We start from the raw sequence: 12,338 nt of genomic DNA, 5'->3' as shown, positions 1-12,338 counted from the left end.
ATAGTACATGAACACACAATGGTGGACATATTAAAATATTTAATAAAAAATGTTAAACAGAATTAAAAAGAAAACGCAATTTACTTGATTTAGGCAAGATTATCTGGATTAGAAGTTCTGAATGTCAAATTTGATTCATTTTAATTGATTAAATTTGTGCTGTGTGTTAATTGCCATGAGTACCCCAGCCCTAGTCTTAAATGACCATTCTGGGAAGTCCATGATCATTTCAGCAAAACAATGCCAGGGCCCAATTCTGCACGTGCATAAACAGCTTCATAGGCAGTATGTGTGCTGAGCAGCTGGAGTCTTATATCAAATGACAGTGAGCAAAAATTCCATTTGCAAAGCTGCAACAGTTAGCATAATCTGGTCACATGTGATTTAAACAGTGTAATGGAAAGGAAAGGTGATATAACAGTGGTCAACCTGCCTCCACATTTTTTGAGTGTGTTGCAGGCATCAAATTGCAGATATGTTTATATTTGTTTGCATGATATATAAGCTGTATTTACAAATATATTTTCAATACTGACCCAATGTGGCCCTATATTAAAAATACTAATATTGAAATAGAATCTTGCATTATGAATCCTGTCATCTGGGAATATTATTTGTAATTTATAGAAAATATTGCTACTGCAAATTCATTACTACAATTTTGATTTAAGAGACATACTATTTGTATGAAACTTATCCAACTGAAACACTCAAATATGATTAGAATCTATAGTTTCTGCCCATATTGATATGTTCTCACACACTTTCTTACCCTAATGTACCACATAAAATATCACATAAAGCAATGTCACCTAGATTCATGACCCGAAAACACAACCTGGTCATTTCCTGCTGTAGAACACACAACACCTTTGCCAATGTTCTTTGTTCTTTGGTCTGTGTTAATGCTGGTATAATGGCAGCCACTCAGCTCACAAATAACGTCAGCCTTAAAAGCTCCACACAAATAAAGACCATGGGTCATTAAATCTATTTACTTTGTAAACAACATTAAAATGAAAAAGGGCGCTCTTTGAAATGTTGCGCATGAGCCTGAAGTCACCATGTGTAATGTCAAATGTGTGAGCCAAAGGAGTTTAAAAGCCCCCAAGAAGTTCATACTGCAATTGTAATCTCTGGAATGATAGAACCAAAAATCTGTATTAATAGTGTGTTTGTCCTTCTTTTGCTGAAGTAACAGCCTCTATTCTTCTGGGAATGCTGTACACTAAAAGTTGGGATACTGCTATTAGGATTTGATGGGATTCATAAAATTATTGAGGTCAAATATTGACGACAGGCGATTCTTGATCACAAACTTCACTCAAGCTCATCTCAGATGTTTTGGAGAGTTTGCAGTTGAATTAACTAATTTGGAGGAGTGTCCCCAGGCTTTGAGATCAAGATTTCAAGATCAGAAATGTGATGCTGTGAAGAGACCCTACAGAGAGTAATGCTATTGGGGCATGTGTGACAAAAGCTTCCAACACAAAGACTGCTCAACCTGCCTTTGTTTCATTATAAACACTGACTTAAGGGACATCTGTGTTTAGATCTAAAGCAGGGATGGAGGAGGTGGTTTAGCGTTGGGGGAAATATTACTGACATAAATCCTAAGCCAAACAGACATGTTTACGGGTTTGTTGACCAATTCAATTGTTACTGATTTTGTTCTAGTAGAGCCAGATGAACACATGGTGAATCCATATTTTTCTTGCAATGGTTGTATGTGAGTGTACTTGTGGTGCACAACAAGAGAGCTGTACAGGCCAGAATGCATGACCTTACTTATGAGGTTTCTTTTTTCTTTTTTTTTTAGGGCACCATATGGGTGCTGCTGGCAAAAGAACAGCTTCAAAACTACTACCAAATGTTTGTGAATATGTGCTCATCCAACATTTCTCTTGAAATGAAGGTAATAATCAGCAGCCTCTTGTCCTCTGATGATATTCAGACATTCACTCTTGGGATTATTGAGATCAGGTAAAGATGATTAGTTGTGGAAAACAATGACCACTCCACTTCACCACAACCAAATGCCTGGAGGCCTCATACACCACAAGCTCACAACTGTATGATGACCTAATGCTCATGTGCAGCTGCTTTAACTACCATTGTACCATGTACAACATTATCTTTTCTCTGCATTTATCTATTCCATTGCCCTGAACACACATACACATACATAGGGAGAGTGACCACACACACAGGGGCAGCCATCACCCAGGGAGCTGTTAGGGATTATGTGCCTTGCTGAAGGGCACTTCAGCCATAGTTGCTGAGAGAGGAGTGTGCTGTTCCTTCACCATACCCACACTCAATTTCCTGCCGGTTGTGGGAACTGAACTGGCCATATTCTCGTCCCATATATGCTTCTCTAACTATTAGGCCACAGCTGCCTCTCTGAAACAGTGAAAATTGTCTCAAATGTCTCAAAACACAAAGACTATTCTGTCAGGAGAGCTGGGTTTAAGACAAATAGCTGAGAAATGAGGTAAGAACGTAGATAGAGGAGAAAGTGAAGGAAAGATGAAAAATAATGAGCTCTTGTACCCCAACTCTCTTATTTTTTTCTCCCCACCCTATCTGTCATATTTCTTGCTCCATATTTGTTTGTACCTCACCCCTCCCACTATGTTTGACCTACTTTCCTGACTACTGCTGTCTCCAATAGATGGCAGGCAGGTTCTGAGTGCAGAATTCATTCATCTGAACTACTGCAGAAGCAGCAATACTGAAGGTAGTGACTCTGACTCATACACTCAGACAGGGCCTGGAGTCTGGGGTCAGGGCGTGCACCTGTCCGGCTGTAATTGTGAGCCAAGTGACTGATTATCTCGAGATGTTTTGAATGGTGTGCTGCATGTGTGAATGTATGATCGCATCCCACACAGCAGCAGTGGAAAAACGCCTCAAAAAGTCCCAAAGACATCAGAATATTTTGTACATTTTCCTTATGATCCATGTTCAGAGTTTACCCACATTAAGCATAAAGGGAGGGTTTTTTATAATTTTTATGCTTTTTTAAAAATTATTTTATGCTAGTGTATACCTACTTTTTGGTTTTCTTTTTTAATTTAGTTGCATGGCTTTTATTATTTAAGCCCATGACTCCTCCAGAAGGCTCAACAGTGAAGTCTGGCGTCCCAGACCCACCCCCCTCCAAGCAAGCATTAGAGTCCTCCACACTGGTCTCCCTGGTGACTAAGGCTGTACCTAGCCCCACTGGTACCGTTAATGCATGCTCATTGCCACAAGTTCCATTTGATCTTTACGTGCTACATCACCAACCACCACAACAGAATCTCTACAGTGCATTTCTCCAACTAGTCTGTGTTCTCCTCATCAACAACTACTGACTAGACCTTTCAGCTGTTTCTGATAATTCCTTCCCAGCTGCCCTTAGATTCCGTGCCCCTGATGCCGGACTGCACAAGCAGGGATGTGGATACATTGGCTACAAACACACTAACACCTATCTCCACCAGTCTTACATGTGCATGCCGCCCATGTTCCCTCACCTCAGCCACGAAGTCCGCATACCTCAGCTTCTTCCTTTTGAATGCTTCGTCTACTGCATCCTCAAATGGAACTTTTAACTCAAATAAACTATGCGTTTACTTTAAGAGTACAGCACCATATCTGGCCTCAGTGTAGTTAATGCTATGCACTCTGGGACCTGCCGATTTTTATCCATGTCCACCAGCAATTTCCAGTTTCATGCTTCACCCCATCTACCAATATTTATAGCCTGTACATGCTCTCGAATACGTTCACCCTCACACAAAAACCTGATTACTTTATTAGTACAACCACTCGTTAATGCGTTTACCTCTAAGTTTTTGCTGTCCAACAAACATGCTAAAACCCTTAGCACCTGATTATGCCTCCATGTATACCCCCCCTTCGACAATCTAACCTTATAGAATATGCTTCAGCGTGCCAACCCCTGTACATAATCTACAGCTAGGGTTTTCACCTACCCACTGTTCAAGATTTTGTGGAGTTGGAAGGACAACATAAGCTGCTCCCAGCAAAAACGTAATACGACCTGACAAATTATTAATTCAGTGAATGACCCCAGGTGATGACCCCTGTGGAGAGCTAGTGATGCAGTGGGTGGTTTGGGTACTCATGGACTGGGCTCAATGAGTAATCGTAGATATTAAGGGTAGCTGGTCGCTGATCAGATCTTAAACAGCCACAGCAACCTTAGGGTGTAGCTGTAGGATTGGAACAATAGAAATTGTGTGGCTGCCGGTAGGAACAGATTGGAGTGGGCCCTATGTGAAGCTCTAATGGATCGGCATAGGATATTTTACATCTTTTCTTGTGTATGATTATATTTACATTATATAGTGATCCCTCGTTTTTCATGGGGGATGCGTTCCAAGACCACCTGCGAAAAACTAATTTCCGCGAAGTAGAGGAAAGATATTTTTTTATGTATTTAATGAGTATTTGGACTTTTAAGACCCTCCCTGTACTGTTAACAACCCACCCTTTGCATTAAACCGTCATTCTATAATGTTTTTCAGCTGGAACTACATGTGATATCCAACCAGTTTCTTTAATAGAGTAATTCCTAAGCTGTGATTTAGCGTGAATAAATTTGGACATGAACAATACATGTACTGTGCGTAAGAAATACTTGTAAATGATATATTTTGTCAGCTACAGGCCTAGTCAAATACATGTAAATAATAAAAAAAAATCTTTTGGCTATTAATCTTTCATGGTTTTCCTAGATTTTTCCTCAATATCCGCGATATAGCGGCCATAAGCCCCCTTGAAAAAACCTGCGAAGTAGCGAATCCGCAAAAGATGAACCGCGAAGTAGTGAGGGATTACTGTAATCCATTACAAGTGGGACTGAAACATATAACTAGTGGAGTATAACTATAAACGAATACTTTTAAAATAGTTCCAGTACAAAATATACCTTAGTTGTAAAGATTTATAAAGAGTTGTGTACTCAATGTGTACTACTCTTACACCTAAAGTATATTAAACTACTTTTAGAAACTAAAGAACTAAAGTATATTAAACTACTTTTATAAACTAAAGAATGTCAGTACGACATTGAACTAAAGTCCAATGTCGTACTGAAATATTATACTTACGCATAAACTACACTCTCAGAAAAAAAAGTACAGTAGAGGTACAATATTGTTACTAGGTAACAAACTGTTTAAGTGTACTTTTAAAGGTACAACAATGTTTAAAAGTCTAGTTCTGTTCCATAAAGGTACATTACATTCTCTTCTCAAGAAGGAGAGATACATGTTTGTAATCTTTCATTATAGAACAGCGTCATATAAAAAACATAATAAAAGTCCTGAAGATGAAACAAGGCACATGAAATCAACACAAATTTAAAATCTACAATTATAATAAAATAAGGTGCAATTATGTTCCCTAATTAAAGGTACAAACATGTACCCTTGAGACAACAAACATGTACCCACAGAGACAGCAAAAGGTACCACCACAGTGACAAAATATCTGACAGTGTACAAGTACACTGACACTAGTATATTTATTACTTAAAGTGTACTTGGGAAATATACTTTAAATGTTACATCATTTAACATAAGTATATTTTTTGATGAAGGAGTATGTGTTTCTTCCAAAGCATATAATCCAACCACAACATATTTTGGAATTTTCAACAGACAACTAACATGCTCAGAGAACATTTCTTGAATATTATGTTAGTTAACATACTGCCAACCGTGACTAGCAACGCACTGAGAGATGAACAGGGGTTGGGTGGATGTGAGCTGATTTGTGTCCTCTTAGAAACCTGGACTGATAGCCAAGGCATCAATAGGAATCAAATTTTCTTTAATTTTTAAAGAAAGCCAGTCGTGCCACTCAGAAGTATCATTATTATTATTAATAATGTAGCCATTCTATATCTATACTGAAATCTATATTTTTCAAGGTCATGACAAAAACGATCTTTGGTCTCACACCAACAAGCTTTTTTTTTTTTTTTTAAACATCGGAACCAAAGGGACTATCCCAGCAACAAATGAACTGACAGGAACCAGACTCAGTTACAGTTCCAGGCAGGAACTGAATCATGTGTCATTGGTTAATCCTTAGAGTGTAGGCAAACATCCACTCATCTGCTGTCATAGTAACAAACTTGTGTACTTAACCATATTCTTAAAAGGCAATATCACTCAGCCCTAGTCTACTCACATCAGCCAGTGACATCAGCAGAGGAAGTTCTAATTGCACTTAAATTCACTTCTTGACTCAAGTGCTTTTGGTCCAGTACTGTCAGGAAGCAAGCTGATGAGGGTGTGCGAACATGTGTGAACGTGTGTAATGGCTCGTGTTCGCCTAGTGCAGGGCATTGCTGGGCAAACAGCACGTAGGCAAATGTAGAGGGCCAGACAGTCAGGACGCTAATCTCAACCATCGCATTGTGCCACAGCCAATGGAGGAATGTTGTTTTGGGTTCAGGAGTTGCTCCGGCAATCACCGCCACTGATCGTCAAGGGGTGTGAGCTACTATTACAGATGCAGCCGAGACGTGTGGGGACTTTCCACTATCTCAGTCACGTTCGACAGCTGGTCCTGTTTTGCGCTTAGTTTCACAACGGTGCATGACGAGAGATAGCAAATGTGAAGAACCTGAATGATGCGGGTTAGTCTGCAAGAGCGCCAGTGCCAGAATTTGGAGTAACTAACGCTAATAGGAACTCTGGGCCAGTCTCAACACACAGTCAAAAAATCATATGTGGTAGAATCCCAAAACACAAGAGATATTTCCTACAGCTCTGTCCACTTCCTTTCAAATTTAGAAAAGATTTAAAACATAAAAAAAAAATACCAAGCACTACAAAATGACAGAAAAAATATGTATAACTTTATGGATATAACGGATAGATACTGTTGAAGGCACAAGCTGAATATATATCACATATAATAATAATAATAATGATAATAATAATAACAATAATAATAATACACCAGAAAACTATAGAATAGTTCAAGAAAACGTAGAAAGCATTTTCCTTCTAAAGACAATGCAAGATCTGGAACATAAACTGGCCACGAAAAGTGTCACTATCCTATGAAAACTTTCATCTTTGTTTTCATTTAAAAGTGATTGGAGAAAAATAATAAAATTATAAGATCAGTCCTTGCATCCAGCAGTGTGTACATCCATCTTCAGTGCAAAAAAGTTAAAAATAAAATAAATAAAATAAATAAAATACAAAACTCTGTAAATCAAACAAAGAGCGAATTCTAATAAATTGGTCAACCCAGAGCAGTGTGTGTGTGTGTGTGGTGGTGGTGGAAGGGGGGGGGGTGGTCAATGATTGCGATGATGGTTTGTTCAGTGGGTAAATTCAGAGCAAGCCATTTAGACGACTGGCACACTGCACTGTACAAATTATTCAGGAATCTAACAGTGTCATCTAACATTTTGTGGTCACCTCGTGTAGAAATGCCATCAGTAACCACTAGATTTATAAAGCTTTCTTATTGTCTACATACTGTACAGTATTTGTGGAGAGCTTTATCTAGTTCATTATAAACATCTTTTTAATAAAGTTACTTTGCCACTGGGCGGCACGGTGGCGCAGCAGGTAGTGTCGCAGTCACACAGCTCCAGGAACCTGGAGGTTGTGGGTTCGATTCCCGCTCCGGGTGACTGTCTGTGAGGAGTTGGTGTGTTCTCCCCGTGTCCGCGTGGGTTTCCTCCGGGTGCTCCGGTTTCCTCCCACAGTCCAAAAACACACGTTGCAGGTGAATTGGCGACTCGAAAGTGTCCATAGGTGTGTGTGTGAGTGTGTCTGTGTTGCCCTGTGAAGGACTGGCGTCCCCTCCAGGGTGTATTCCCGCCTTGCGCCCGATGATTCCAGGTAGGCTCTGGACACCCCGCGACCCTGAATTGGATAAGCGGTTACAGATAATGGATGGATGGATGGATACTTTGCCACTACAGCAAATCAAAAATCAGCTGTGGTCATAAACAAATAAACTGCCAATTAGTCGCCATCACAGATATTTTGAAGAGAGACCAGCTTTATCATTACTCATATAAAATGTTATACATTTTTCACCCTTCAGTTTTCAGATAATTTATTTTAGGTGCAGGAGGTCCAGAATAAAGTGTATTCAATTGAAGTTTATGAAAGTCATATTAACTAAATCGCTAGCTGCTCTCTCTACACTGCTCTGGCTGCTCTGGGTATCTGTACAGGGTTGTGACCAAAATTAATCAGAGCCCTGTCCACTTTATACTTCACTACATTGTGAGCAACATAGGGAATAGAGTGGTGGGTCATTTGGAACACGCCTCACACGTAAATACATTGGAGCCAGGCCTGCTGGAACCCACTGGAAATGTACTGAAGACTCTGCAGCTTGACAAAAAGAGCCTTAACATGAGAGTTTATGAGAGGAGTCTGAGGCAATTTTCCACCACCTTGAAACTGCCTAAAAACAGGTGATTGACTGTGATACTTGGAGGTGGGACAAACCGTACGGCAGAGCTTGGTAAATACAGAGCAATGGGTTTTTACTGTAGTAGAATGAAATAAAACAATTTCCTCCCTTTCCCTTTTGTTGGTGTGTCGCTCCATCACCCCATATTGAACAAACTGCCCATGCCCCAGAATTCAGATCTCAACATCACTGTGTGTGTTTAGGATTTCTTGGACTGTGACAAGCAGAAAATACAACCATGTCTGAACTTTCGAGGTGTTGAAAAATATCCCAGCAGATTTCATTCCATATACAGCTCCATATACACAGTGACTGGGCTACTAAATCATGAGTGGACCCCAGCCATCCTTCTGAAATGACAAGTGTCTCACATACAGTAAATTCTGGGAACTCAGCGGGTAAAATGATATGAGCGCAGACGTTTTCTAGGGCAAAAGTTCCTGTCCACACGTCTCACTTAGAACAGCCAGACTATGACCTTAACATTAGAAGCAAGGAGTATGCCACCAAGGTTTAATTAGGATAGAGCTTCTTTATTTTCTGTATATCATATAAAATATGCTGAATGACAAGAACTAACATAATATACTGCTGTTGAGATACCTAAGGCTTTACACATTGTAGGTCACAACCAGAACAGGAGCTGTGACTTTTTATTTTTAAATTGTATATCTGAGGAGGAAAAACATTTTTTGAGAAGTTCTGGGTCTGGACAAATAAATATAAATTAAAAAACTAGTGGTTGTTAAAAACAGCTGACCCATTACTACATTACTAAAAAAAGCTCTTCTTCTACTACGTATAAGTGAACCACACTCGTGCAAGTTCACATACTCTCAGAAAAGTGACAGATTGAGGCCTCTCAGACTTCAAGGGAAATTTCAGCTAAAAGACATAGTTTCATATTTGCCCCAATTGTTTGGCACTGACATGTGGAGAGAAGAGGCTCTTTTGAAGCACTGCAGGCTTCTTCCCAAGACAGAGAACACAGCTTTGAAACAAAGCAGCCTCTAAGATCACTCTTAAATGTAGCAAAAGTATGCTGACAATTTTTGCAAGTCAGGACTAGAAAAAAAAAAGGCATTCTCGATCAACTCTCAGGTCAGAATGGCTTTCCCTTTGGTTAAAATCTGCTGAACATTTTAGAAACATAATCTCTATTCAGAGCTTCATTTCCAAGCACAATATTACCTCTACAAAATGTATTAAACTACTGAAATAGACCCAATGATATTTGTAGATTTTACACCTAGCTTAAGTCTTCAGTTTTGTGCATACTCTAAAAATTCTCTAGGCTGTCTCATAATCCTCTAATTCCTAATTCCAGTGCATTAGTTCTGGGCATAAGGTGTGGTTTTTCATAAGGCTGTCAAGTTTTGTATGTTCATTAATCCTGCAGTCATTTTTCACCCAGAAATTATCCCCAGAATTGTTTTACAACCAAATAAAACTTAGAGCAATATCCTGTTTGCTAGCTATAAGACTTCTGTGACATCATGTTTTGAATCATTGCTCAGTAAATACGCACATATCTGCTTGTTTCCTCACTTCCCAGAAGAGAAAAGTGCTATGTATTCAAGCAAATCGAGTGAGTAGGTCCTGTGTTGACTAAAGGATTTTTTTCATAATCAAGTAGATATTGTGTGAATGCCTTAACACTCAGTCCTCTGTATTTTGTAGTACACCGTGTTTTCGTGTTTTGTTTTGGTGTAAGGCCTGCAAAGCTACAGGAGGAGTAAAAACAGGACCGCTAAGATTAACATCACAGGTTGTTAATATGTCTTTATCTTAAATTAGATACCAGAACTGTCAACAGTAGCTAAATGCGTCAATGTTGTTTTTTAAAAAACTAATTTTGGAATTTTACTGTTTTTCTACTTGTCATTGTGTTTTGCATTTTTTTTTTTTTTCGTAATTTTTTTTTTTTTTTCAGGAGACTTTTTTCCTTCTGTCAATGAATTCTGTTCAGTGTAGTAAAGCTCAGAATAAGAGAGTGGAAAATTTCCCCTTCTTTTGCCCCTCTCCTAATTTCAACTCTCCAGAGAGGGTCTTACTTTAGCCCTTCTAATAGGCTGATGTCATTATGGTGTGTGTGTGTGTATGTGTGTGTGTGTGTGTGTGTGTGTGTGTGTGTGTTGGTTTATGTGAAATGTCAGGACAATATTCCAGAAAACACACACACACACAATTTTAAGTTTGGGCGAAATGTCAGGGTAGAAAAGCTGATGTTTTCATTTCAAATATGAAAATGAAACAACTAAATGTGCTAAAAGTTTCATTTTTTCTTTTGTTTACTGAGGTTAATGTTCGGGTTAGAGTTAAGTGTAGTGTTAATTAGCCACAGTAATCGTGTGTGTGTGTGTGTGTGTGTGTGTAAGAATGTGTTAGAAAGAGAGAGAGAGAGAGAAAATGTGTTATTCATACCCGTTTGTGTGTCCAGAGGGCAATTCAGACCTAAGTAAACATGGTAAATTTATTCCAGAATAAGCTTCAAACATCTCTTCACCACTCCCTTCTCTGCCTTGCTTCACAGCATTTCAAAAAAGGTGCACCTGTAAGATACATAAAACATTCTCCTTCCAAATCTTCCCCATGCACATGTATAAACCATAGATATGTAAACATACAGATAAATATCTGGAGAAATAATTTCCTGTCATTTTTGTTCATTTCTTTCACAGCAACATCATGCTTTTATTTAAATCTGAGTACAGTAGTAAATAGTTATATTCTTTCTTTTGTAAATAGAACAAAATCAATTACAATATTGCACAATAAAATACGATGCATTCTGAACTTCCTTATCTCTTTCAGATACAGCCAAGAAAGCTCTACCAGTGCTTTGACTATAAGCATCAGATAAAACTTAAAAAGAGTAAAGAGAAACTAGGCCAGCCTAGTTTAGCTGGGCCACCATATAGCCATTGTCACAGAGGTTTTTCTGGCATTTTAAAAACAGGAAATGGCCAAAATAACATAACCTAGTCATTAGAAGGTCTGGAGAAGCTTTGGTGCTTCATAACAATGTCTTTGTTAACATTTTATCAACCAGGTAATATATACTTAATAAAGGAACAGGGCATTGCTGGGAACCAGATATTTATTACTGACTTACATTTCTATAAGGGACCGACTGATAAAACGATGCTGTAACAAATTCACAAAGTCATTTTTTTGAGTAACAACTCGCTCTGGTGTTCTGGCTTTAATTATCCAGAGATTCTGTCCGTTTTCGTGTAAAGTTAAACAAAAAATTGTGCAGATGTAATTTAGTAACAGTGAGATGTGTCTGTGTCTTTATAGGAACAGACAAGATGACTTTCTGTTTATTAAATATATAGTAGAAAACAAAAGGCTGTGTCAAAGAAACATTCTCCAAACATAAAGAAGAGACTATGATAAATATTACCTTAACAACGTTCAGCTGATTTCTGTTCAAGGCTCCAGTAATACACTGAGCTGCACCACGGTGGATGGTGGACCTACAGCGCTGAAGTGGAGCGAGTGTGTCCCGATTCAGCTCTCAACTCTCTGACCCCTTGAAAATGCATTTTTTAGGTCCCAAAAAGAGTACTTGTCCAGGGAAAACAGGACCTCTGGACATTGCTGAACGGTTCCAAATTTAGTTCACGGACTGGAATATAAAATATGGCTGAACTAACAGCAGACGTTGTAGTGGCGCCACCTTAAGTTCTCTCTGTTAAATATGGCTGAATTAACAGTTCCTACTGGAGCATGCACATTCCAGCATTAGATGTTAGTCATTCAGGCAGTCAGTAAGCGCAAATGCCTCTTCTAGGCCATCCCGGCAGGTGGTCCGGCAAAAATACGTACAACATGACACCTTTAATGGGCATTTTGTTGTT

This window comes from Hoplias malabaricus, chromosome 3 (genome assembly GCF_029633855.1).
Source record: "Hoplias malabaricus isolate fHopMal1 chromosome 3, fHopMal1.hap1, whole genome shotgun sequence".
Lineage (NCBI taxonomy): Eukaryota > Metazoa > Chordata > Actinopteri > Characiformes > Erythrinidae > Hoplias > Hoplias malabaricus.
The sequence above is the reverse complement of the archived record's forward strand: the minus strand, read 5'-3'. Positions refer to the sequence as shown.